Here is a 25,695-nt window from a genome sequence, read left to right as displayed (position 1 = left end):
TTGCAGTGTGGGAATGGGCACTTGGGACTTACAGAGTTTGATTATATTATTCATTCATTATTGACTAAAAGAGAATAAGTGAAACACCAGGCTGTGCACTCCATGGTTTGATGTCTCTAACTTCGAAAACAAAGTTGAGGATGTGGAACATGCCATCCAGCATGGAATCTGAATGATGAGATAGAGTGAGATAATTGAACTGAGATGTTTTGACACTGCTTGTAGAGTGTAAAGGAAGGAACAAGGCAGGAAACAAATTATCAAGAAAAAGGAAAGCTCTACAAATTGATTGAATGTGACTTAAGCATTTTCACTATTAAGAAAATTGGCTGTCAACACATTCACATAGTCACTCTTTCATACATGCTTCATGTAAACTCTTTGTTTGAATTTAGTATTTCTCAGTATTGAAGTGGAGAGCAGTGGAGGATATAGCCGTGCTAAATGCTTTTTCTTGCTGAAAAACTTACATTTGATAAAGAACCAAAAAGGAGAAAAAAATAGGAGTTCTCTTTTTGTCTGGGATATCTGTAAACTGAATTGATCCAGGAGAGAGAGCTCACTAGCTCCTCATTCACATCTTTCTACTTCATCTACTTAGAAATTTCATCTCTACCTTTTGGGCACTATACATGATCTGTCTAACAGGAATACATTTTGAAAGAAAACTATTGGTGAATGAGTTTTGCATGAACATCATTTTTTTCTTTACTTATGAAATACCTCCTCCCTCCATTCTCCTTGCCATGTTAGGGATAACATGTACTCAGTGAGATAATTTTTGGTAATCTCTACTGTACAGATTGTTAGTAGTAAGAACAGTTTTAATGGGAAATTAGGAGAAAAATAATTCTATTTCTGCATAAAACTGGTGAAAACGGAATTGAAAGAATTAGGAGCATTTATTTAATAAGAAGGTAGGCAACTTTAACTCCAAAATAAACAAATTTAACCTCAGATTTTCTTTTTTGAGGTAGGTCTCTGGAAGAAAATTAGTAAATTCATTGAACTTTTAAAATTTCCATTTATTTTATTATTATTATTATTATTATTATTATTATTATTATTATTATGTGTGTGTGCATGCATGTGCGCACACAAGTGCATGAGATGCAAGCATGCCCATATAGGACAAAAGAGTGTTTCTGCATCCCTTGCACTGGAGTTACAGACCATCACAAGTCTGCAATGTGAATGTGGGGAACTGAACTCCTTTTTTGCAAAATCGGCAAATATCTTTAATCATTATGCCATCTCTCCAGCTCCTTATTAAATTTCTTTGGTTACCTAATTTATGTTGCATGTGGCAAAGTAACAAAGAATCTTCAAATTTCAGTGAACTCCCATCAAATGTCTGTTTCACTCAAATCAATTGTCCAGTACAGGTTAACGGTATGCATTTACTCCCCTCAAACCCCAACCATCTCACCATCATCCTTCAGGGGTCCAGCCCCACGAAAGGTACACCTGGAGGTGTGCACCTACCATGACCTTAGCGACGTGGAGACACAAGAACACTCCATCTGGAAACTTTTGTCCACAGGTGAACACTCAGGGTTCTTGGAGGGAAAGCTGGAAGCAGTTGGTAAATCAATTTACATATCAACACCTTGAGCAGATCTTACAATACACCCAGTCTCTCTTTTTCATGATGAAACTCACAACACCTCTAAGGTGATGGGCAGGAGGGTGTGTGGTTTCAGCTCATGTAGAAAGGAAGATAGCTGAAGCTTAGGAGGGAAGGATGCGTCAAGGGAGAATGGAGTTATTCTACTTGCAATAGCTTCAGGAAACAAAAGAAAGCTTCACCTTATTTATTTACTCCTGTGTCGCTAACATGCTATATATTTACAACACAGATTTTAAAACATTGTTTCAGTCCATCCCTTCAAAGTTGTTATTCACTTTGGACTTTATTTACTTATTCATTCATTTACTATTTATTTCATTTTTTTTAGGGATTCATGCATTCCTTTTTTCGTCAGTTTTTTGTTAGTTAGTTAGTTAGTTTGTTTCTGATGTATGATTTTTCAAGATTCATCTCAGGGAAATCACTTCTGAATGATTCTGAGGAATTTTTATTTTTAGTCAACCTTGGATGCAATTAAAGATTTCCAACTGTACACTTTGGGAAGTGTTTTCTTTTCTTTTGTTTATAATCAAAAGATCAATAAGATAAAATAATGCCCAGACAAAGCAGTAAGAGACAAAAAACAGTGCAAATTCGTGTTGGTCATCTACTGTTGGGCATGGGACCTACCCTTAAGTATAGTTAATATACTCAGTAAGACTCCATTGGGGGAAAAAAAAAACCTATTTTTTTCCTTTGCAAGTAGTTATCAGTTGAAGATAGAGTCCAGGTTAGGAATGGGAGCCTATATCCACTTTCCCTTCTCAGTGTTGTGACCCCTCTGGCTTAGATGTACACAGGTCCTGTGCATGCTGCTACAGTCTCTGTGAGTTCATATGTGCACCAGTCCTGTTACATCTGGAAGACACTGTTTCTTTAGAGTCATCCATTACAAATTTTCCCCCTCCTCTTCTACAATGATCCCTGATGGGAAGGGTTTGATGAAGACATCCTATTTAGGTTTGAGTTTCTTAGTTTCTGAACATTAGCCAAAAACATTTTCTTTAAAAACAAAACAAAACAACAACAACAAAAAAACCCTGTATAACTAGAAAAGTACAGAGGGATTTTTATTTTTCCTTCCTCAACAAAATGTTTTTATCTTATTTTGTATTTTCTCATTTATTAGTATTGTCAGAATTTTGTATGGTGTGTTTCTGACCATTTACTGTGATAAACAGCATGACCTAAAGCAACTTAAGAAGAAAGGGTTTATTTTAGCTTACGTCTTAAAGTCCATCATGAAGAAAAGTCAAGGCAGGAACCTGGAGGCAAAAAGAGACCACAAAGGAATGCTGCTTGCTGGATTGCTCAGCCTGATTTCTCATACAACCTACTGCTCCCTGCCAAGGTTGGCACTGTCCACAGTGGGCTGTGGTCTTCAACATCAATCATTAATTAAGAAAATGTTCAGATTCACCTACAGTCCAGTCTGATGGGAAAACATTTTTTAAATAGAGTTTCCCCTTTCCAAAATGACTCTACTTTGGGTCAATTTAACAAAACCGAACCAGGACACCACCTAACTTTGTGTCTTCATTTTATTTTTTTTTAAGTCCATCAAGTGCAACTTGTTGTGTCTATACTCTTTTAGATGTGTGGCCTTCTACTGGAGTATGGTTGAACTAATAGAGGTCATGTCCTTGAGAAAAACTGGCCCTCTTCTGACAAACTTTAATTGCCCGTAGCTCCTCAGCTGGGAGTGGGACTTTGAGCCTACCTTCCCTTGCTATGCTGGGATTTCATCTGACTTGAATTCATGTAGTCATTGTGTATGCTATTTGTTTTTTGAGATTACATATGCATCTGCCTATTTTGTTTAGAATACACTGTTCCCTGATACTCACCCACCAATGTTGGCTCTTACATTTCTGCACCCTCATCTCCTATGACCATTGGAAGGAAGGAGTATGGTGTAAGTGTCCTATTTAAGGCTTAGAATTTTGCAGTCTCTTATTCTCTGTACCTTGGTGAGTTGTGAATTTCTATGTTAATTACCATCTACTATAAAAAAAAAAGCGCTATTGGTGAAATTATTAAGGCCACTCCACGTAGTTAAAAGGGAGGTTTATTTTGTGGGGTAACTTACAAATGAAGGGATAGGTTGTAGGGTCTGGCAAAGGTATAGCGCAGTCTGGTGGTGTTCTCTAGAGAACTCTGCTCGGTCTACCTCCAGTGTCCAGGGTCCCAGAACCAAAAGAGAGCCCTCCTCTTCATCCTCGGTCTTCTGCTCCCTCCTCTGCCCCGCCTTGTGGGCGTGATCATTACCGAAGCCTCAATGGGGGTTGGAACTTCCAGGCCAATGCTGGGATGGCTATCCACTACAAAAAGCTTCTCTAGTGAGGATTGAGAGATATACTAGTCTATATTATAATGATAGGTCATTAGGAGTCAGTTTAATACTGTATCCAGTTAGCAGAGTAATAATAGGTTCTCCCCTTAGGATCTATGACCTCTCTAGCCACAGGGTTTTGGTCTGATAAATGTGCCAGTTACAGGTTTCATTGTGTTGAAGCAGGCCTTAAATCAAATCAGGATGCTGTTGTTTACTTCCATTATATTCCTTCCACTATTGTACCAGTCAGCATGTCTTGTTATTCCTATCTTTACTGCAGCTTGTGGGATTCATGGCTGTATACGATTGAGATTACTTTTTGTGCCCCTCTCTGGTGGAGTATATAACATCTTTTAACACTATGAAAGCTAGCCAGGAGAAATGAAGCCTCCAAGTGAATTAGATAGATTTCTTCATGTTCTATGCATCATGCATGTGGTATCTTCCACAACAGGGTTTACTCTAAAGTTCTAGAGGGTAGAAAGAGGAAAGCCAAGAGTTTAAAAGAAGCTTTTTCTGTTTTTTGTTTTTGTTTTTTTTCCCCAAGACAGGGTTTGTCTGTGTAGCTTTGCACATTTCCTGGATCCAGTCCAGGCTGGCCTCGAACTAACAGAGATCTGCCTGGCTCTGCCTCCTGAGTGCTGGGATTAAAGGCGTGAGCCACCACCGCCTGGCAAGAAGCTATTTTAGAAGCATCTACTAGACAACCTTGGGTATTAGTCCTTACCATCTGTCTTATCTTAGAGAGTGTCTGTTTACTAGTTTTCTGCTGTATGTATTTGGCTAGCTGGCCTAAGAGATTTTGGGGATTCTCATTCTCCTATTTCCCAACATGAGCACTGCAATTTATAGAAGTATACTACAGCATGCAACTTTTAAGTTAGTTCTGGGAATCTAAGCCTTTTCAGCAAACACTTTTACCCAAAAAGAATTCTCCTTGCCTCTGAGCTTTTCTCATGTATGTATTTACATAGTCACCACCATAATCAATACCCATATTATTTCAACTACCATTAAATTTCCAACAGAATCTCCTTTCTCCTTATTTTACTCAAAATAGAATTTAAGAAAAAACCCAATTATTTACTTGCTTATTCCAAATTTTTATAAAATATATTCATGCCAGGTACTGGTTTTACTTATGAGAGTACATAGATGAAAATATCTGGCTCTTTCCTCCAGAAGTTTCTACTATATATAAATATCAATATAAATCAATTATAAATTTTATTTCAGAAGGGTCTGGTTTTTTTAAATATATAATATTGAACGATAGAAAAATTCATCCTATTATAAATGCTAGAGATTACGGAAAGAATTCATGGAAAAAACAAATCAAGTTTGGGTATGAGTATCAAACATCAACCATATTAACATTTTTTCATGTTGTTTTTGAAAATGCATTCTTCTCTCACACACCCCAACAACATTTTCCAATCCCTCCACTCTTCCTAGCTCCCCCCACCTCACCTCTCCCCTAGATCCACTCCTTTTCTGTTTCCTTTTCAGAAAAAAAGCAGGCCTCCAAGAGATGTCAAACAGCACACAACAAGTACGACAAGGCAGCGAAAGCCCTCATACTGAGGCTGGATAAGACAACCCAACTGGAGATAAAAATGTTCAAACAATGCAATATGAAACAAAAAAAACATGTAAAAAAAAGTACCATTGAATTTGTTTTGTGTTGGCTATCTACTGCGGCCCATGGGGCCTGCCCTTAAGCAATACAGATTTCTAATTCGAATGTGTCATGGAGTAGCTCCTGTAGAGGTCTGAGAAGAACCCCTAAGCTTCCCTCTGAAACTACGCAAGCCGGGTCTCTGTCATATGCATTTCTCTCTCAATAGTCTCATCTTCCAAACTCCCACTGAACATCCCATTCGTCTTTAAGCACTCAATGGTCTCTCCAGCTAAAACCTCCAAAAGACTTCCATAATCCTCTGAAAAACAACATGGTGAGGTTCCTCACAGCAACACCCACGTTCCTGGTACCAATTTCAGTATCAATTTTCTTTCTGTTTCTGTGATTAAACACTGGCAAAAAGCAACTTAGGGATGAAAGGATTTACTTGGCTTACATGTCCCAATCACAGGACATGACTGGGGAAAATCAGGTCAGGATCAGTGACAGCAACCATGGAGTAAAGCTGTTTACTGGCCCACTTTCTCTATCAGGCCAAGCTACCTTTCTTATATAGCCCAGGCCTACCTGTCTAGGGATGGCACTACCAAAGTGGTGTTGACCTTTCTCCTTTGTTAGCATCATAAAAATGGTCCACAGACAATTCTTTAACTGAGGTTCCGTATTCCCAGGTGTGTCAAGTTTGCAACAAAGTTTAGCCATATACTTCATCATGACTTACGATTTCTGTACTTATACATAGAGAAGCTATGTTTTTGTTTAGTCATATTTATTACTTCACATAGTTGCTTTCTCAATATTTTGTTAAATAAACAAGCTAAATGAACATTCAAACTCATACTGTTAAAGTATATCATTTTGGAGTCAACTTTATTAATATGTGCCATTGCTTTTAAAAAATCAATAAAAATAGACAAAGATTAAGAATAGCTTAGTTAAATTACAAAAGCAGATATACACACAGCATTTGAATGGATGTAAATAATCAGGATTTATTACATCATACATGAGTGAGAAAGACGGTTCTGAAACTGAAAGTGTTCATTGTGTTTTTTCAACATCTCGAATTCTAGGTATTTGCCTTTAAATAGAGATGCTAAGATATGTGTTTTGTGAGGAAGACACGTGTGTGTGTGTATGAAGATCTCAGATTCCATGGATGCTCAGTAAGTAACAAGTCTTATAGGAAGCCCCTTTACACTTTTCAGAAACTGTCCAAATAAGGAATCATTTGGAGACAAGTAGATTTTGTTTTGCTTTGTTTTTGTTTGTTTGGTTTAGTTTTATTTTCTTTGGTCAGGGGTAAGGTGTTAAGGCAGGGTTTCTCTATGTAGCCCTGGCTGTTCTGGAACTCATTCTGCAGACCAGGATGACCTTGAACACATAGTTCCACCTACCTCTGCCTCCTGAGTGCTGAGAGATTAAAGGCATATGCAAACATTGCCTGACTAGTTTTCTTTTTTGGAGGGTGGAAGAGGGAGGCTCATAGAATGTTATACAAACAACACTAAATATTCAAGAGACTGTGTTTTTGAAGAACTATGTATATGACTTCCATCATTCAATAAACATTATTGGCACATACAAAGCATACACATGAGAAAAAGACACACCTACTACCTCCACAGTCTTACAGAATGGATCAAGGGTCCAGCAATTCTTCATTTCTTCCAGCCAAGCCTGATATTGCATGTGCCTGCCTTCCTTGCTTTCAGAAATAATTAAGTGTTGAAAGCTCTGACTAGAAGGATTAGAGATATGAATAACAACTTGACAGATCAAATCAAATACATTCTGATTTGATTACATTACTAAGTCAATTATTATTTCTTGTCACATTAATTATGGCAAGAGTTATAAAAAGTGTCTTCCAATAACTTCCTAACTAAATCATGATGTCCATATCTTTTTTGTGAATCTGTGTGAGATCAAGATTGCATGTCTGTGTTGACAGCAAAGAAGGAACTGGAAAGGGAAGGGATTTTCATATTTTCCATTCATTTGTGTATTGTTTCATAAGCACACTGTGGCAGGCACTAGACTTAGGTATAGATGTTGAATATTCAATAGTTTGAATAGTTTATCTTCTGGTCCTCTTAAGAGCTCTAAGGTTAGAGGGTGAAGCAGATCAGATAAACAAGTCCATGAAGACACAAAGGCTCATGGGAGGGACAACACAATAGACAACACAGCAAGAGGACTCCTCAGAGGGGTGCAGGGGAGAGACAACAGGACAGACAACACAGTAAAAGCACTCCTCAGAGAGGGTTTGCATTTTGGCTCTCAAGTTATTTTGCATCAATTGCAAAAATCAATATTGAGACTAGGAAGCACTTAAAAATTATTGAGAATAATATTTTGAAAACAATCTTTGTCTGGTGGCCATCAAGTAGAAGAGATTTTGCTGAGTAGGAGATGGCCTTGCTACTAGAACCAGTGTCCCAGGAACATACTGAAAGGATTGTACTACAGCCAAGAGAATATTCCCACCATCACTCTGCCCACACTAATACATACACTTGAAAATTTTAAATGAGATTAAGATATGTCTTCTGCCTAGTCAACACATGAAGATTAACCTTGGCAGAGTTAGTATACTTAGATGGACACTTGAGTTTGGGAAAGTGATTAGGGGGAGATGGAACAAACCTGGAAGAGCACAGGGTCCATACCCTCAGCCTTCGTGTCCAGATGAGAACATGTTTACTGTCTTAATTCTCTATGTCTTACCTATTTATGTAGAAGCAGTTCATATTCACAGTCACTCACTCATAAGAAAATTGGGAATTAGAAAGTATTAGTCATTTTACCAAGAGTACAGCAAATATATGCCAGTACTAAGATTCACACTTGGTTCCCACTGACTAAAAATGTTATGTCCCTACCATGGAGTAATTTAAAGAAGATTCCTATTTTCCCCAAAGTGGGTCAGAACAAGTGTGTGATGTGCTCATGACAAAGGGAGTTACTGATGCTACAGCCATACATGCTATCTCCATGTAAAGTTATGCATTCAACCTTGTATTATATTATATGTGTGTAATTAATTAAAATTATAGATTATATAGATATTGTATAAAAGGAATATTTGAGAGTAAACTCAATAGTGCTGAGAAGAAAAAGAAACCTGGTATCTAGAAGTTTTGCAAGAATCCAATATGATGTTAAATTGCATACACTAAAATCACTTTTTAAATTTTTTACGTTTGCTTTACGGGTGGTGTGGGTATCTTGCCCATATGTAAGTGTATGCACAGCTTGTTTGCTTGGGGCCCACAGAGGGTGCTGGATTTCTTATAACTAGAATTACAGATGTTATGAACTATTGTGTGTGCTGAGAATTGAACCTGGGTACTCTGGAAGAGAAGGTAATTCTCTTACAGTCCTATCCCCCTTTTAGAAAATTCTTGTGTGCATGGGTGTTTTGCCTGGAAATCCACCCTTGGTTGTGTGACTTACCTAAACAACAGAGTCATCTCTACAACCGCTGACTTTCTTATTCAATGAACTGATGTGAAGGACAGAGAAAGAGAATCAATTACTCTGCTAGCAACAACACTTGCAATAGCAACCATAAATTGGGCATTTTAGGTATTTTACGTGGACTAAAACATGTAATCTTCAGTCTATCATAGCACTGAGGAACTATCTTACTGATGAATGTGGAACTAGCAGTCAGGATGTTCTGGGTTTGGTATTAGCACCACAGAAAATATCAATAAAACTAGAAAACCTTAAGCCAATAAAAATTTTAAAAGTGTATAAAGTAGTCTTCATTATGATTTTTAAGTAGAAATCAAAGAGAGGAGTAATTAATGCTCTAGATGTTGGCCACAGAACAAACAACAACAACAAAACACAATTGAAATCCTAACCTATGCATTCTCTATCCAGACTTCTCGCTTTACAATTAAAAAAAAATAACTTTATGTTGGTTAGTTTTTAATCACTTTGACAGAAGCTAGCATCATCTAAGAAGCAGAAACCTCAAATGAGACAATGTCCCCATCAAAATGTCCTGTAGGCAAATCCATAGGGCATTTTCTTTACTCGTGGTTGATTTGGGAGGTTCCAGATCACTGAGGGATGTACCAACCCTCAGCAGAGGGTCCTGTGTAGTAAAAGAAACTACACTGAGCAAGTCATGATGATCAAGTGACTAAGCATCATTCCTCTCTGGTATCTCCTTCAGTTCCTGCTTCAGTTTCTACCTTGAATTCTTGTTCTGCCCTTCCACCATGATGGACTAAAATTGTTATCCTAATAAGCACTTTCCTCTGTAGTTGCTTTTGTTCATGTTGTCTACCACAGCAATAGAAGCCAAACTAGAATGTTTTCATTGCTATCTTCTGTATGGGAAAATGGGGCCTTAGAGAAAAAAAAATCACATCCAAAGTTTCACCAAGAGTAAGAAGCAAAGTTAGGACTTTAACTTCAAAACTTTGGATTTGTGTGGGGGAATGCCTGCTAGATTAGATGTATAAAATGGTATTCCTGGCTATCAACAATATTACCATGAGACATTTATGGCATGGCAGAGACATGGAAGTTGGCTTCTCTGGTTGTAGTACCTACAGGTCAATTGTATCTATTCATTAGTCCTCTGTATCCCTAACTTGTTTCAGCTTTGGAGACTGATGATTTATTTCAAGAGGTAGGGAAGTCTCACCTGTCATCTAAAATATCCTGAAGTAAACATCCTTTAAGGCAGCCTTACAGTCATCAACAAGTCAGATATTAGACTTCCTCTTACACCATCCAACAGGCAGTCACAATGTGAATACTACACATTTGAACTAACCAAGTATGTTCAATTCTGGTTTGCTGTTATCTGTATAAACTTGGGCAAACATTGATCCTTTTGACATGAGTTGAAAAGAATGAAAATAGGGTCCTTCTCCTATGGCTGTCTTCAAGAAAAAAAAATGGACAAATGTGGTAAACCATGAGAAATGCCTGAAGGCTGGTGCCAAGTCATCACTCCATACCTTCAGCTTTGGGAGACAGGAATGTGCCATTTTTTGGTGTGTATCAATGGGAAGGGTGAGGTACCACTTCTAACCATGGTCTTAAACCCTGAATTGAAACCCAAGATCCATATAGAACTACTAGTAGCCTTTGTACTTTTTCTAGTTTCCCTCAAACCTTGCCTTCTGTTTCTGGGCCATGGCCTAGGACATTACGCTATACTGAATTTCCCATCTGAACCCTTGAGAGGGCTCTGTTGTGACTTTAAGAGTCTCATAGATTATTCACAATCATAGACAAAGAGTGGTTAAATATTACTGAGCAGCATCAGCTATTCCTATAATACACTCTGAGAGGAACCCTCACCAGAGTAGAAAAACTACAGCTCTTCGCTAACTTGCTCTCCTTCCCTTCCTCCCCATCTGCTGCAAGGTATAAATGTTATTCACATATAAAATTGTGTATATTTATGGTGTATAACATGATGTTTTAAAATATGTCTGCACTGGAATGGCTAAATCTATTTTGTGGGTTTTAATATTTGCTTATTGAACTAGCCTATTTCAGACTCTAAGATTATGCAGTAAATGTTCACTTACTCTTTAGCATTTATATAATAAGTGCATAATGTAGTTCATTTTGGTTCTAATTTTCCAGGTTTCATACAGTAATTCTATAATTTTTCAGAAGTTGAAATTCTAATATTCTACACTGGTAAGGATGACAGAGCCTCCTATGTGGAGTGCCTGAAACAATTCAGTCCAAATGGTTTATGCCACAAGCAAAATATCCAAAGATTGCTCATTTGAAAATTATGAACCCCCTTTTTTAGGATTTTACATTGCATTATTTGTTTTATGCTCTATTCAGTATGCATTGCACCAACACTAATTACTGCACTAATAAGTCAGTGTGTTACCAATATGTTTTGCCATTATAATTACAGCCACATGATGTTGTCCTTTCTCAAATACTCCAGGCTTAATTGCATCATTTTTTTCAGGAAAATTTATGTGGTACAGCTTATTTCAAAAATTAGTACATGAATAAATGAAGTACAAACCATTTTCTGACTGCTTAAAAATAAAAGAATTCTAAAGAGGAGACTGTTCAAGATTTTGTTTCCCTGTGTCTAATAAATTTTATGATTTCCTGACCTTGGGATCTCAACATTAATTGATGTGTCTATCATGTAACCCCTATACATAAAAGTCAGGTGGATTCATGGAAAGGGTGGGTTGAAAAAATGTAAGAGTCACTATGCTTGCTGTAAGACTGTGTCTTCTAGACAGTACAGGGACACTACCCCATTGCATCTCAACAGCATGGTTGCCTAAACGTTACCTAAACAAATGACACCCCCAGTTGCCATTCCAAAATGGATGGTGCCCCCACACCTACATGAAGACTATAGACATTCAATGGCTACAGAAAGAAAAATCAGTTTTCTCCAGGGAAGAGCTCTCTGATAGTAAGACCAAACACCAAAGAATCAGCTCTAAATGTATGTACTTTTGAGCAATATTAAATGAACTTTGTAGTGTGTGTGTGTGTGTGTGTGTGTGTGTGTGTGTGTGTGTGTATGCGCGCTGTGTAAATAAAGTTCTGATTGGCCAGTGGCCAGGCAGGAAGTATAGGTGGGACAAGAGAGAAGAGAATTCTGGGAAGTAGAAGACTGGGGAGAGACACCGCCAGCTGCCGCCATGAGAAGCAACGTGTAAAGACACTGGTAAGCCACAAGCCATGTGGCAAAGTATAGACTAACAGAAATGGGTTAATTTAAGATAGAAGAAGTAGATAACAAGAAGCCTGCCATGGCCATACAGTTTGTAAGCAATATAAGTTTCTGTGTGCTTTCTTGGTTGGGTCTGAGCGACTGTGGGACTGGCAGGTAAGAGAGATTTGTCCTGACTGGGCCAGGCAGGAAAACTCTAACTACAAATGGCGCCCAACATGGGGCAAGAATTTCCACCTAAAACCTGAGAAAAAAGATTCTAAAACAGAGCTAAAAAGAACTTCCTAGTTGTCTCTCTCAAGTTAGCGGCAGCCTGCCAGTTTGAGCTACTATGGCGGGTTCCTGGCGTGTGCGTCTGACCTGCAGTGTGGCGGGAATGAGGAGTCTATAAACGACACTTTACTCTGCTGCGTGGTGGATATAGCCTTTGCTAGTTTAAAAAAAAAAAAAAGTTTCTGGGCTATGCGCTGCTTTAATAGAACTGCTTCTGATAGTTGATGGTACACATGGCTCCAGACCCAGAGCTGTCGGCAAACTGTACCACCGCCATGTTGGGAAGCTAAGGTGGGCGGAGCCACCAGCCACAGCGGCATTTCAGTTTTACAAAGATGGATATTACACAGAAAATCTGGTTTGTCTTGTCTTTGGGATTTTTAACTACAAAAAAAGATTTGATCGTAAAAGCTGTTGAGTTAAACAAATATGTAAATTTTAAAGGTACCTTGACTTCAAAATTTGGATATAAGGATATGGTGCTTTGGAAAGGAGTCTCTGCTTTTGTTTCCACAGAAAACCAGAGGCTGTGGATTTGTTCCAGATTAAGATACATCAGGTTTGATCAGCCAAGACCACCTGAAAGGTCTCCAATGACACCATGGCCCAGATGATCCGACATCCAGAAGGGTTTCAAGGCAACTGGCTCAGAGGTTCACTCTAATGGACTACTCCATAATCCTAAAATTTTCTTTGTGTCCCCATAAGATACAGCGCCCGTCTCCAACAGGAAGTAGTAAGAAAAAATACGCCCACATTCCCCAAATTATCAAGCTGGCTTTGGAGATGGAATTGGCTCACTCCTTCTCTAAACACAGACATATTGCTAAAAGAAAAGGTTAAGAGCTTCTTGTGTCCCAAATCAGAAGAGCCCTCTGGTGTGGGACAGAGAAAAACCACTATTTTATTTATAACAGGTTGATTATAAATGCAATCTCTTTCTGAAGAAGAAAAGGGGATAGGATATAGATATAATAGGATAAAAGGGTAGATTAAGGAACTTACTTCTAAAGAGCAACAACTTGTTTAAAATGTTTTACATTATATAGATTTTAGTCTATTGATACAAACTTAAAGTTAATTTTGTTATACTGTGTGTATATTTCTAATCGTGTTTAAGGTATTATGTTTATATAGCTCATTTTAAATTGAAATGGATAATTAAAAATAGATTAATAATTAGTCATCTATGATAATCATACTTGTAGCCATGTTAGTTAAGTCTTCTAAGTATACAAGAGATATTTCAGATAGATAGGTAATCTTCAACCTGGCTGTGTATATGTGGCTTCATCTTGGTAATCTTCAAATACTTCAAAGACCTACAGAATATGGCATTTAAAATACTTTTAAAATTTAGACTTTCTGGACAGTGAGACATGTCTGCTCCTGGCAGCACCAATTTACTTCAGAGAGGAGGATGGGCATTGAAGACACTTCATATCTTATCTTCACCTTTGCAAAAATAGCCATTTGGGCAAGAAACTGTTCTTGCCTGGACTGCTTGATCGACTAGACATGAAGGACCCATAGAAAGATGACTACTAAACTTTGCTTGACAAAATGGTCCTTCAGGTTCCTGATTCACAGAGGAAACTGCCAGACATTCTACAGGACACTGAGAGAAGTGATCGAGAGACTCTAGCCCTGTGGGCTGAAGACAAATGCCCCAACTCTACAAAGGAACATTAGGTGACTGTCCAGGCTGCCAGCTGTCTCTGTCTACTCTTATAAGGCTCCTGAAAAATGCTTACATCCTTCTCCTGGTTCTCGGGTAATATTATATCCTTCTGAGGTCTTTGATGTGGTTGAAGACTAGATAGTTATAATTTCCTCAGTTATGATACAAGATAAGTTAGATATAAAACTTTAGACTCACAAAAATAAGATTGATAGGATATCTTCTTTAATATTGTAACTATAATTCTTGCTTGATAATTGTTTTGTTATATGTAATTGTACTATGTAAAATTTAAAACCTTCCTTAAAAAAAAGAAAAGGGGAAGTGCTGTGGATATCGCTCTGTGTAAATAAAGTTCTGATTGGCCAGTGGCCAGGCAGGAAGTATAGGTGGGACAAGAGAGAAGAGAATTCTGGGAAGTAGAAGACTGGGGAGAGACACCGCCAGCTGCCACCATGAGAAGCAACGTGTAAAGACACTGGTAAGCCACAAGCCATGTGGCAAAGTATAGACTAACAGAAATGGGTTAATTTAAGATAGAAGAAGTAGATAACAAGAAGCCTGCCACAGCCATACAGTTTGTAAGCAATATAAGTTTCTGTGTGCTTTCTTGGTTGGGTCTGAGCGACTGTGAGACTGGCAGGTAAGAGAGATTTGTCCTGACTGGGCCAGGCAGGAAAACTCTAACTGCATGTGTGTGTAATAGTAGTTAAATAAAAAGAGGTTATGAATTAGAGAGAAAGGAAGCATGAGAAGAGTCAAAAGGGGAAAATACAGGGGTAGACATGATGGCTATATGGTACTTATGTATAAAATTCTTATATGACCCTTGAGTGTTGTTTTACTTTCCTAAGCCTCAATTTCCTTATGATCTCCGTTTCTCTCTTCCTCTCTTCTTTCATAATGTTTGGCTTCTATCAGGGTCATTCCATGAATTTGTTGTTAGCAGCCTACCATAACTGAAAGGATTATATTCTTTCTTAAATTAACTAGCTTTCAGTTACTGCAATAAATACCCCAAGTAAGCAACTCAAAATGAATTTGAGAAGGAGAAAGGGCGCTGAAGGGAAGAAAGAGAAAAGGAAATTATAAAATTGTATTTTAATTAAAATTAGTTACTTCAGCTCAAACTTTTCCAAGCTTTATTTAATCTATGAATGGTATCATTGCTTTTGGGTCTGTGGCCAGACTGAAAATCATAGGATATGTGTATCCCAGAATAATACTTTCCATTTTGTGATTGAGAGCCAAGTGAGAGAAGAGGCAGACTCACACTCTCTCCTTGAAGAGCACACCCCTAAAACCTCCATACATATTAGTAGGTCACCACTCATCAATAGCATCAAGATAGGACCAAGAATTTAAGACACAGAGGACATTCCGGATCCAAACTCCAAGAGTCCAAAGATTCAAAATAACATATACAATGGAAATAAATGCGATCTTCTAAACTGCATCCTATAACTGGCCCTTTACACATGTTCACTTGTACAACTGTGTAGCTAGTCTTTCTCTGTCCTGCCAAGCAGCTCCCAAATCACAACACGGAGACTTATTACAAATTCGGAAACACAGCTAGTAGCTTAGGCTTGTTTCTAACTAGCTCTTATTATACAAATTAACCCATTGCTATTAATTTACCTTTTGCCTCATGGATTTATTATCTCATCTCCAAGATGGTCATACTGCTTGTTCTTCATCTCATGGAATCTCTCCCCTTCTTCTTTCCAGTGCCCCCAAAATCCTGGCTAGCTGTTGGTTGTTCAATTTTTTATTATAAAAATTCTAAGTGACACATTTTCACAGTGTACAATAAGATTATTCTACAACAATTCTCCATTTTGTTTAAATAAAAAGGAAAGATTTTAACTCCAACAATGTGAAACTATACACAATAAGAACAATTATAAAGTAAGAAATACATTTCCAATGTCAAGTCCATTAATATTTGGCAAATTTAGGGAAAATATTCCATTATCTATTTTCTCTTGATGAGTCCAAAGTTTTGAATCTAATTTACCTTTTATCATGACTAAGGGAAATTGAAACTATAACTATCTAGTCTTCAATTCCATCAGAAACCTGAGGAGGACATAATATTACTTTTAAACATGTAGTGCAGAGCAAGCAAATTCCAAAACTATGAAAGAACAAAGATATGTGGCCGCCTGGATAGTCATTCCAGGGTTCCTCTGTAATGTTGGGGCATCCATCTTCAGCAAATGGGTCTAGAATATCTGCCAGACTTTTCTGTAAAGCAGGAATTTTTTAAGAACTGTTCTACCCTGCCCTGGCAAAGTTGAGCAGTCACTTTCTTTTGGGTCCTGCTTGTCCAGTTTTGACAGCACACTGTCAGAAGTTGAGTCAAGGGCAGTTTATTGTCAAATTGGTAGCTTTTGCCACAAAGAAATCAAACTCTATATGGAGGTTCTTCAATGCCCATCATCCTTTTATGAAGTATATTGGTTCTTCCAGGAACAGACATGTCCCACTGTCGTGAAAAGCCCTATGTTATTAAAAGAAAATCTAAATGCCATATTCTGTATGTCTCTGAAGTGTTTGAAGACCACCTATCTATTTAAAATATGTCTCTGGTTGACCTTGAAAATATACCTAACATGACTATAAGTTTGATAGATGACTAATCTGTATTTCTTTATTATCCTAAATAGCTTTCAAGAACTAGTACTTTACATTACATTCATAAATGAGCTGCATATACAATACCTTAAACAAGAATATAATATATATACACACACACACATATATATATATATATATATATATATACATATATACATTATATTCTAACAAAAATAACCTTAAACTTGTATCAATATATAAAAGTCCATACCAATATAAAATATTTGATACTAGTGGTTGTTCAAAAATGAACTCAGCAACCTACCATTTTTCTCCTCATTTTTATGCTATATTCCCCACTTTTTCTCTTTAGAAAGAGATCCTTGAATCTAATCTCTTTGTTTAGCTTTTGCTCTGACCATGTCCAACAACAATTGGTAACAAACACCTCTAAATGGTGAAAAATATCCATAACCCACTGAATGACCAAAATCACCCACACCATCATTTGGGAATGTGGGTGTTGTGTTCTCTAGACTCTTTCCTGTTGTCTGGGTCTCTGGAATCTTTGGGAGACACTAAAAAACTTAGGATAATAGTCAAGTCCTGGATAGAAAAGTCTGTGAGGCTGGACCATCTCAGCCAGCAGACTTGAAGCTGTGTTGGATGCAGAAGTCTTAGGAAACTGCAGCAGAGATGCTCTGAGAGGCTGGATCACCTGGGCCACACATTTTCATTGGTGTCTGGTCCCCTATTCTGAAACACATAAACTTTCAAAGGTAACATGTGTATCTGCATTAACACAAGTATGGATTGCCATGTGTGCAAGTCAGTTAAAGATAATTTTTTTGTTTTATGTTTGAGCAGGTAAAATATATGTCACCTGTTTTGTAATTTTTTAAAGTTTATTTCTTGATGTCTGTAGCAAGGATTTTTAAGGATTCTTCACCTGATCAAATCTGGTCCTCTTCAACCTTGAATGAATCAATAGCCTTTCATTTTCTGTAGAAACAAAAGCATAATCTCTTCTTCAAGGCAACATACTTTTTACTTCCATTTTGAAATAAAGACATTTTTAAATATATAGGATGGTTTAATTTAGCAGTTTCCATAAACCAAAGTCTCTCTGGAGCTATCATTTGTTCATCAGCAATGAAAACATTCAAAGTCAACAAGACACCGTATAGGATCCAGACTCTGTGTATTTTCCATCTTTATGTGGCTTATCCTTTTTATATTATTTTATTTTTCTTAAAGACTTTATCTTATTATCCATAAATTACTTTTTCTATGACTGTTTATACCCAATGTCTTCTTTTTTAAGACTACACACATTTTTAAACACACTATAATCTGTGTTTTTTTTCTATCTGAATCTGTCTTTACTGAGGCCATGGACTAGAAAAGAATCAAGAGAATTATATGGGAGGGTTTTTAGGGAAGAAAAGGAATGGAGAAGTAACTTAATTATATTATATTCTCAAAATTAAAAGAAAAATAAATAAATAATTTTGAGCCCATTATTGGTATAAGGCCGATGATCACATTTCTATTTCTCTTAGTTTATTTATGTTCCAAAATAAATGACAAACATCATTTTGTAAAATAATCTTAAAAAATATTTATATAAGGACTAGACATCTGGCATGGGTATTAATTAAATGAATATTAAAGATATATATAATTTAAATTTTAATTTCTGAGCTGAGAGTATCCATTGTTATCAGTGAACTGAAGGTGTGTTTAACACTGAAATACTTAAACTAGTAAACTAAACAGATGATTAAAATTGCTTACTGAGCTAACTAATGGTCATTGATGTCACATGTGCTTATAGTCCTTAATCACCACCTCCTGCCCAAGAACAGATTCTTAGAGCAGATTGCTTAGTGTATCCCCAAGGTTGTGCATGTGGATACCTCTCATACAGGTCCCAACTACGTAACTCTGGCAATATGAGCTCAAAGCATATCAACATTTTCATAAAGATTCAAGACCAAAGTTATTGATGCAACAACCAATTAAGCTTGAAGCTGGATACTGTGCTGACCCAGAGAAAATATAGCCAATGCTTACTTGGCAACTGTAACAAACAACCAGCCACATCAAAAGGCTACTATTACCTTCCCCACAAAAGGGAGTTAAAGAGATCAGCCAGGTTTTCCTTTCCAGCTTGGTGCCCTATCTGGTTCCTTTCATTAGGTTAACAGCTCAGCAGGCATTGAATATTACTTGGTGACATTCATAGCTATCCCCATCTCTATGTAAAATGCTTTGGCACCCAGGAGGTTGTACTTTCTATTTTCTTGGAGGAAGGTTATAGAAAATAAGTTAGTGACACAGCCAGCACATTCTTTTTGTTTTATTTTGTTTTTTGAGGCAGGGTTTCTCTGTAGCTTTGGAGCCTGTCCTGGAACTCACTCTGTAGCTCAGGCTGGCCTTGAACTCTCAGAGATCTGCCTGCCTCTGCCTCCCAAGTGCTGGGATTAAAGGCGTCCACCACCACCTTCTAGCAGCCAGCACATTCTTAAAGATGACCCACCTGTCTGGTGTAGTTCATGCTCTAATGTTCTTAGTATGATTAATCTTAAACTAGTTTCCAGTTGATCAGTTCTCCTTGGCTCACCCCCTCTATATCCTGCTGTTCACTCCTCTCTTCTGAGAATAAAACCTTCAATGAATCATTTACATAATAATCTTTCACCTGTGTTCTGACATTGTTAAAGCTACCTCTATGTTTGGAAAATTAATTTATTAATGTTATATACTAAGATGAAATATTACATAAAATAGGATATTTTCTCCCTTAAATGTCAAAAGTCATGTGAAGTGAGATAAAGAAACCTTGACTTTTTTGTTGATTTGTTTGTTTGAGACAGTGTTTCTCTATGTAGTTTTGGTGCCTGTCCTGGATCTCACTCTGTAGACCAGGCTGGCCTCAGATTCACAGAGATATGCCTGGCTCTGCCTCCTGAGTGCTGGGATTAAAGGCCTGGGCCACCACTGCCTGGCAAGAAACTTTGACTATTGAGGAGACATTTTAAACCAGCAAGGTCCAATCAGAACACATGCGTTGAGGGAGCAAATTAGTTCACACAGCCCCAGTGGAGGGAGATAGTTTGTACAAAGAGAGTTCAGGAGAAAAGTTAGAGCAATGGCATCTGAGAGACTGGAAGAACACTCACTGACACCTGGTGTCATTTTCCTTCATCTTCACCCTATGGTAATAGTCTAGTGACTCTCAATGGGTTTCTGTGGTTAAAAGGCTTTTGGTATTTAATAATACATTTAGAAATGTTTCTTAAATCCACTTTAAATAAATGAACACAATGACACAAGGAGTCAGCTTTTACTATGAATAATATTACAGTGCCCTGCTCACTTTTTTTCTTGTGATGAATGAAATCTTAAAATAGATAAGCAATAGTATGAAAGTCATCCACAAGGTAAATAGTTTAAAGTCTAACTTATATCCTCCAGTTTAGACCCTCCCATATCACTGTGTTATAAACCTATTGTACCAACATTTGAGAAGCTCCTTTGTGGTCAAAGAATGTGGTCTATGACATGAATTTAGTATACATTGAATACAACTCAACTCCTTTGAGGTCAAAGGAAGTGGTCTATGAGATGATTTTGTTACACATTGAATACAACTCAACTCCCTGCCTATGAAAAGATGTCTACACCTTGGTCTCAGAAACTCATGAATAGGTTTCTTCATGTAGCAGAGGTAAAATGTGTTTATGAGTAGGTCCTGATTCAAGAGGGGGTGTTAGTCTGAACTATATCATGGGTTGGCTAGGAACACAGAAATATTTATAGTAGAAAGGAAGGAGGTTAAAGACATAATAAGATGCTGTGTTCCTGGCTTAGAAGATAGAGGAAGAACCAGGAGCTGTGAATTTACACAGTCTGAGACTGGAGAAGAAATAAATCACATCTAGTACCATCAAAAGGAACACAGCTTTGCTGACTGATTTTAGATTTCTGATTTCCAAGAATATAAAACAATAAAGTTGTTGTGTAAGTTGCTCTGTGTGTGGTCACCTGACCAGCAAGGTGACACTGAACTAGAGCCCATATGGCTCTGGAGTGGTAAGGAAAGTGAACCTTCTCAATCTAATTCACACATCTAATATCAGCAATACTGAAGGCTCAAGGGTAAATGCACAGAACTTTGACTTCCTGCTCTTTTATGAGACAATTCAAGGAAAATAGCATTAGATACAATATTTTCATTTCCATCCATTGTAAATTGGGACAGTAATTTTCCAGAGAAAAGGAAGCCCTAAGCGAATGAAGTCCTGAATGAGTATGTGTTGTTGACATAGGCACAGCCACGTCAAGGACCCCCAAGCCTCAAAACCATTAGAAACTGCCAAAACTTTCCCCATAGGGTGAGGGTCAGCAGATGGCAAAGCCTTCCTTTAGGGTCTGAGTGTAATGTTGATAGTGCAAATAGAAAACGTCCACCATAGCCCACCATAATTCCCTGCTCCAGATGTTGAAAGCCTGAAGACAGCCCCCCTACAGAGACTGTTCCTACTGAGATTAGCTAAACCTGTCTTATTTTTCAGCCTTATATAATAACCATGTCTCCTTGTTCAGCTGTCTCCATGTTGAACTGTATACAATAAATAACTATGCTTTCAAGGTCAGAAAGCCTTGTCAACCCTGTTCCAGCTTTTCTGTCTCTGTCTGTTTCTTTGTATCCTAGTGTTTGTCTTTTCTTCACTCCTCACCACACCCAATAGGCCAACCCTGTAAACCATGGAAGAACTCAGCAAATAATCCAGGATATTAAGGAACAAAGTGAAATAACTATTTTAGGCTAAAGTGTATTATGAAGTATCATATGGCACACTCGCATCAATCATTGCATAAAACTTGAAGTATACAAAGTGTTCAGTATTAACAATCTAGCAAATTTATCATATAGCTACAGACATGAACTTATACCACAGGTAATTTTTAAGTTGTTTCAAAGAAAGATTTGAAGATACTTTGTCTTTACATTTAGATCAGGATGCCTAGAAAACAGATTTCAAATATATTGAAGTAATTAGAATTATGGAGTCTTTAGATTCCACAATTTGAGGATGTGGGACCCAACTGTTTACCAAATATTTTCATCTTCTATTGGGCATTCTGAATTAAATATTTATAGGAAAATTGGCTATCTTATTTGCACAATATGTCTGAACATGAACAATAGCTTCACTCATACTAGATTGGTTGAAACCCACCATAGCCCACTGGGAAGAAAAGGCCAACTTCTTAACTACTTGTAATTCTTGGAATAAGCAATTAGATAAACCCAAATTTGTTCTTGTATAAGTGAAGGAAAGGAATGTGACTTTCTAAAAAATAAACCTTAATTCTGTCTGACCAATGTAAAATGTAAAATGATACTGTGACAAAGAGGATAGATAAATAAAGATATAAACTTGAACCAGTGTTGCTAATATTTTAACTTGAACATAAACAAACTATAAGGAGAGAATCATAATATTTCTTGAGTATATTTAAAAACCTTGAATAGTCTCTCTCTCTCCCCCCCACATACATACATACATACACACACAAACATACACACACACACACACACACACACACACACACACACACACATGAGAGAGAGAGAGAGAGAGAGAGAGAGAGAGAGAGAGAGAGAGAGAGAATGATTTTTTTCTCTTTAACAAGGACAATCTGCCTTATTCAAATGGCAGCCTATGCCCTGATGGAATAATGTGCTTTTTAGGACTTCATTCTGAATATATTTCTGGAAGTGGAACATGTATATCACCATCTTAGTCTTCCCTCTTAACTGTCACTTAACATGCTTCCATTTAGGTGAAACTCAAATGATAAAATGTGTAGACTCTATTTTCACCTCGAAGTCAATTTGAAATGTGGGCTTGATGAATAGTTTTAGGAGGAGAGCAAAGAAAGAGAGAATAAAGAGTGGGTTCAAGTGGTAATATATTGTGTACCATAATAAACTCGCCTGAGGATCAGAGGACAGTGCCAGCCACTAGATTAGACATAGAGGTCAGGCAGTGGTGGCACATACCTTTAATCCAAGCACTTGAGATCTCATGCCTTTGCTTGAGAAGCACATATGCCTTTAATCCCAAGAAGGAATCTGGCATGGCAGAGAAAGGTATAAGGTATGAGAAAACAGGAACTCACTCTCTTTAGGCTGAGGATTTCGTAGAGGTAAGAACTAGTAGCTAGCTACTCTGCTTCTCTGATCTTTCAGCTTTCATCCTGGTATCTTGCTCTGGGTTCTTTTATTAAAAGACCATCAGATTTGAAGAACAGATTCATGAAAATATATAATGAAATGACCATCTGTGTGATCATCTTCAACACTTCCATGATAAGGCTTTGGCTTTCTAAAAATGTCAGTCATGACTTTGAATTTCACTTTTTATTAGTTTTTTCATTATTTCATACAATGTACTATGATCATATTAACTTGCATCCTTAAAGATAAATCACACTCCCTTTTCCATAAACTATCAATTTCTCACAGTCCCTTAATAAAAGGTAACTGAAATATCCCCCACCCAAGTTGCTTTGGTCATGGTGTTTTATTACAGCAATAGTAACCCTAAAACATAAGGCCTGCTCACAAAATGTGCCCACCTATCTACTGGGATTTGTCTGACATGAGCTTGTGCAGGTCTTGATCATGCTGTTACATCTATGAGTTAATATATACTACTGCCTGGTTGCTTTCAGAAAGCACTGTATTCTTGTGTGCATTCAGCACTTCTGGTTCTTACAGTCTGTCTACTCCCTCTTTGGCAAAGGTCCCTGAGCCTTGGAAGGGAGTTTATGACATGGATGTCTCAGTAAGGCATGAACATTCCTTAGTCTCTCATTCTCTGCACATGGATCAGTACAGTCTCTGGGTAAATCACCATCTATGGCAAAAAGCTTTTCTGATGAAGACGGGGCAGGGGTGGGATGCAATAGTCTATAAGTATAGCAACAAGTCATTAGAAGTCAGTTTAATACTAGATACATTCAGCAAAATAATAGTAGTACATCTTCCCTAGCACCTATAACATAGATTCTTGATCTTAACCACAGGTTCTTGGCTCTGACAATGTTGCCAGCTATGGGTTTCATTTTGTGAGCAGGCTTTATGTTTTAGGATGACTATTGCTGTGATAAGCAAACCAGGAATCTGAAAGCAGGAGATAATGCAGAGGATATGGAAGAATGCTGCTTAGTGACTTGCTCCTCATGACTTACTCAGCTTGCTTTCTTCTAGAACCCAGGACCACCAGCCCAAGGATGACACCAACCACAATGGTCTTGGTCCTCCATCATCAATCACTAATTAAGAAATGCCCTTCAGGCTTACCTACAGCCTGATCTTATGGAGGCATTTTCTTAATTGAGGTCCCTTCTCTCAGATGACTTTAGCTTGTGTCAAGTTGACATAAAACTATCTAGAACACCTTAAATCCAATAAGAACATAGTTTGTTTTTCCCATGACTTTTGTGCTACTATTGCACCAGTGGAAATTATTTTTCTAGGCTGGCCTATATTGTAGACCCTAGAGTTTACAGCTAGGCAATATTGATGATTACTTTTCTCCCCCAGTAGTAAACATAGCACATTCTTGGAAAATGAAAACTAACTAGGGGGATAAATATAAGAGAATATGCTTTTGATTTTTTTCATATTTGATGATTCAAGCATGTGGTATTTTCAGCAATAGAGTCTTAACAAATTCTGGAGAGCGATCAAAAGCATAGGCAATATCCTGTGCTCTGTGGGATCTCACTGGCCAACAGCTCTAAAATAAATAAAAAAAAAAAAAAAACACATTCCTGGCACTGGAATTTTGTGGTGGTTTCTTATAGGTGCATTGTCACCCCATTAAAGGATAACTCTATTTCAACTCATATATATATATTTTCGGTCAATTTTACTGCAGTAAGTTTCCATATGACTTTTGGAAAGTCTTCAGTGTTAGTTATCCTTTCTGGTAATCCTTCTACCCTTCATAGAACTCAACTCAAAATGGGTCAAGGACATTGTTGGAAGACCTGGCACACTGAAATGGATGGAAGAGAAAGCAGCAATTCCATCTGAGTTTGCTGGGGAAAAAAAAAAAGGTTTCTGAACAGAACCCAAAAGCACAGGCATTTAGACCATCAATTTACAACTAGGACCTCATGAAATCAAAACAAACAAAAAGGCTTCTGTACAGCAAACACATAATCATTCAAATGAAGAGGAAGCCTACAGAGTGGGGATTTTTTTTTACCAGCTTTACATCTGACAGATGTATCTAGAATATACAGAAAACTCAGAATACTTAGTATCACGAAAACAATCCAATTAAAAATTTTTCCCCAAAACCAGAGTTCTCAAAAGATGAAATGCATATAGCTGAGAAACATTTTTTAGTATGTTCAAAATCCTTAGTCATAAGGGAAATGAAAATTGAAATTACTTTGTGATTTCATTTCATCCATGTCAGAATGTCTAAGATGCAAATAAAATAAAATAAAATAGAATAAGATAGAAATCTACCAAACAAAACAATGACTTGGTAAATTAAGTAAATTATGGCATGGGTGTGAGGTAATGGAACCATTGTTCACTGGTGGCGGGAGTATAAACTAGTGCAGCCACTATGGAAACCCATGAGGAATTTCCTGAGAAGGCTAGAAATAAATTTACCACCTGATCCAGCTACACCACTATCCAGTGACACCCCCCCCTCCCAAAGGACTCTATATCCTAATACAGAGATCCCTGCTCACCCTTGTTTATGGCTGCTTTATTCACAATAACTGAAAAATAGAAAGAGCCATC

This window comes from Onychomys torridus, chromosome 2 (genome assembly GCF_903995425.1).
Source record: "Onychomys torridus chromosome 2, mOncTor1.1, whole genome shotgun sequence".
Classification (NCBI taxonomy): domain Eukaryota; kingdom Metazoa; phylum Chordata; class Mammalia; order Rodentia; family Cricetidae; genus Onychomys; species Onychomys torridus.
The sequence above is the reverse complement of the archived record's forward strand: the minus strand, read 5'-3'. Positions refer to the sequence as shown.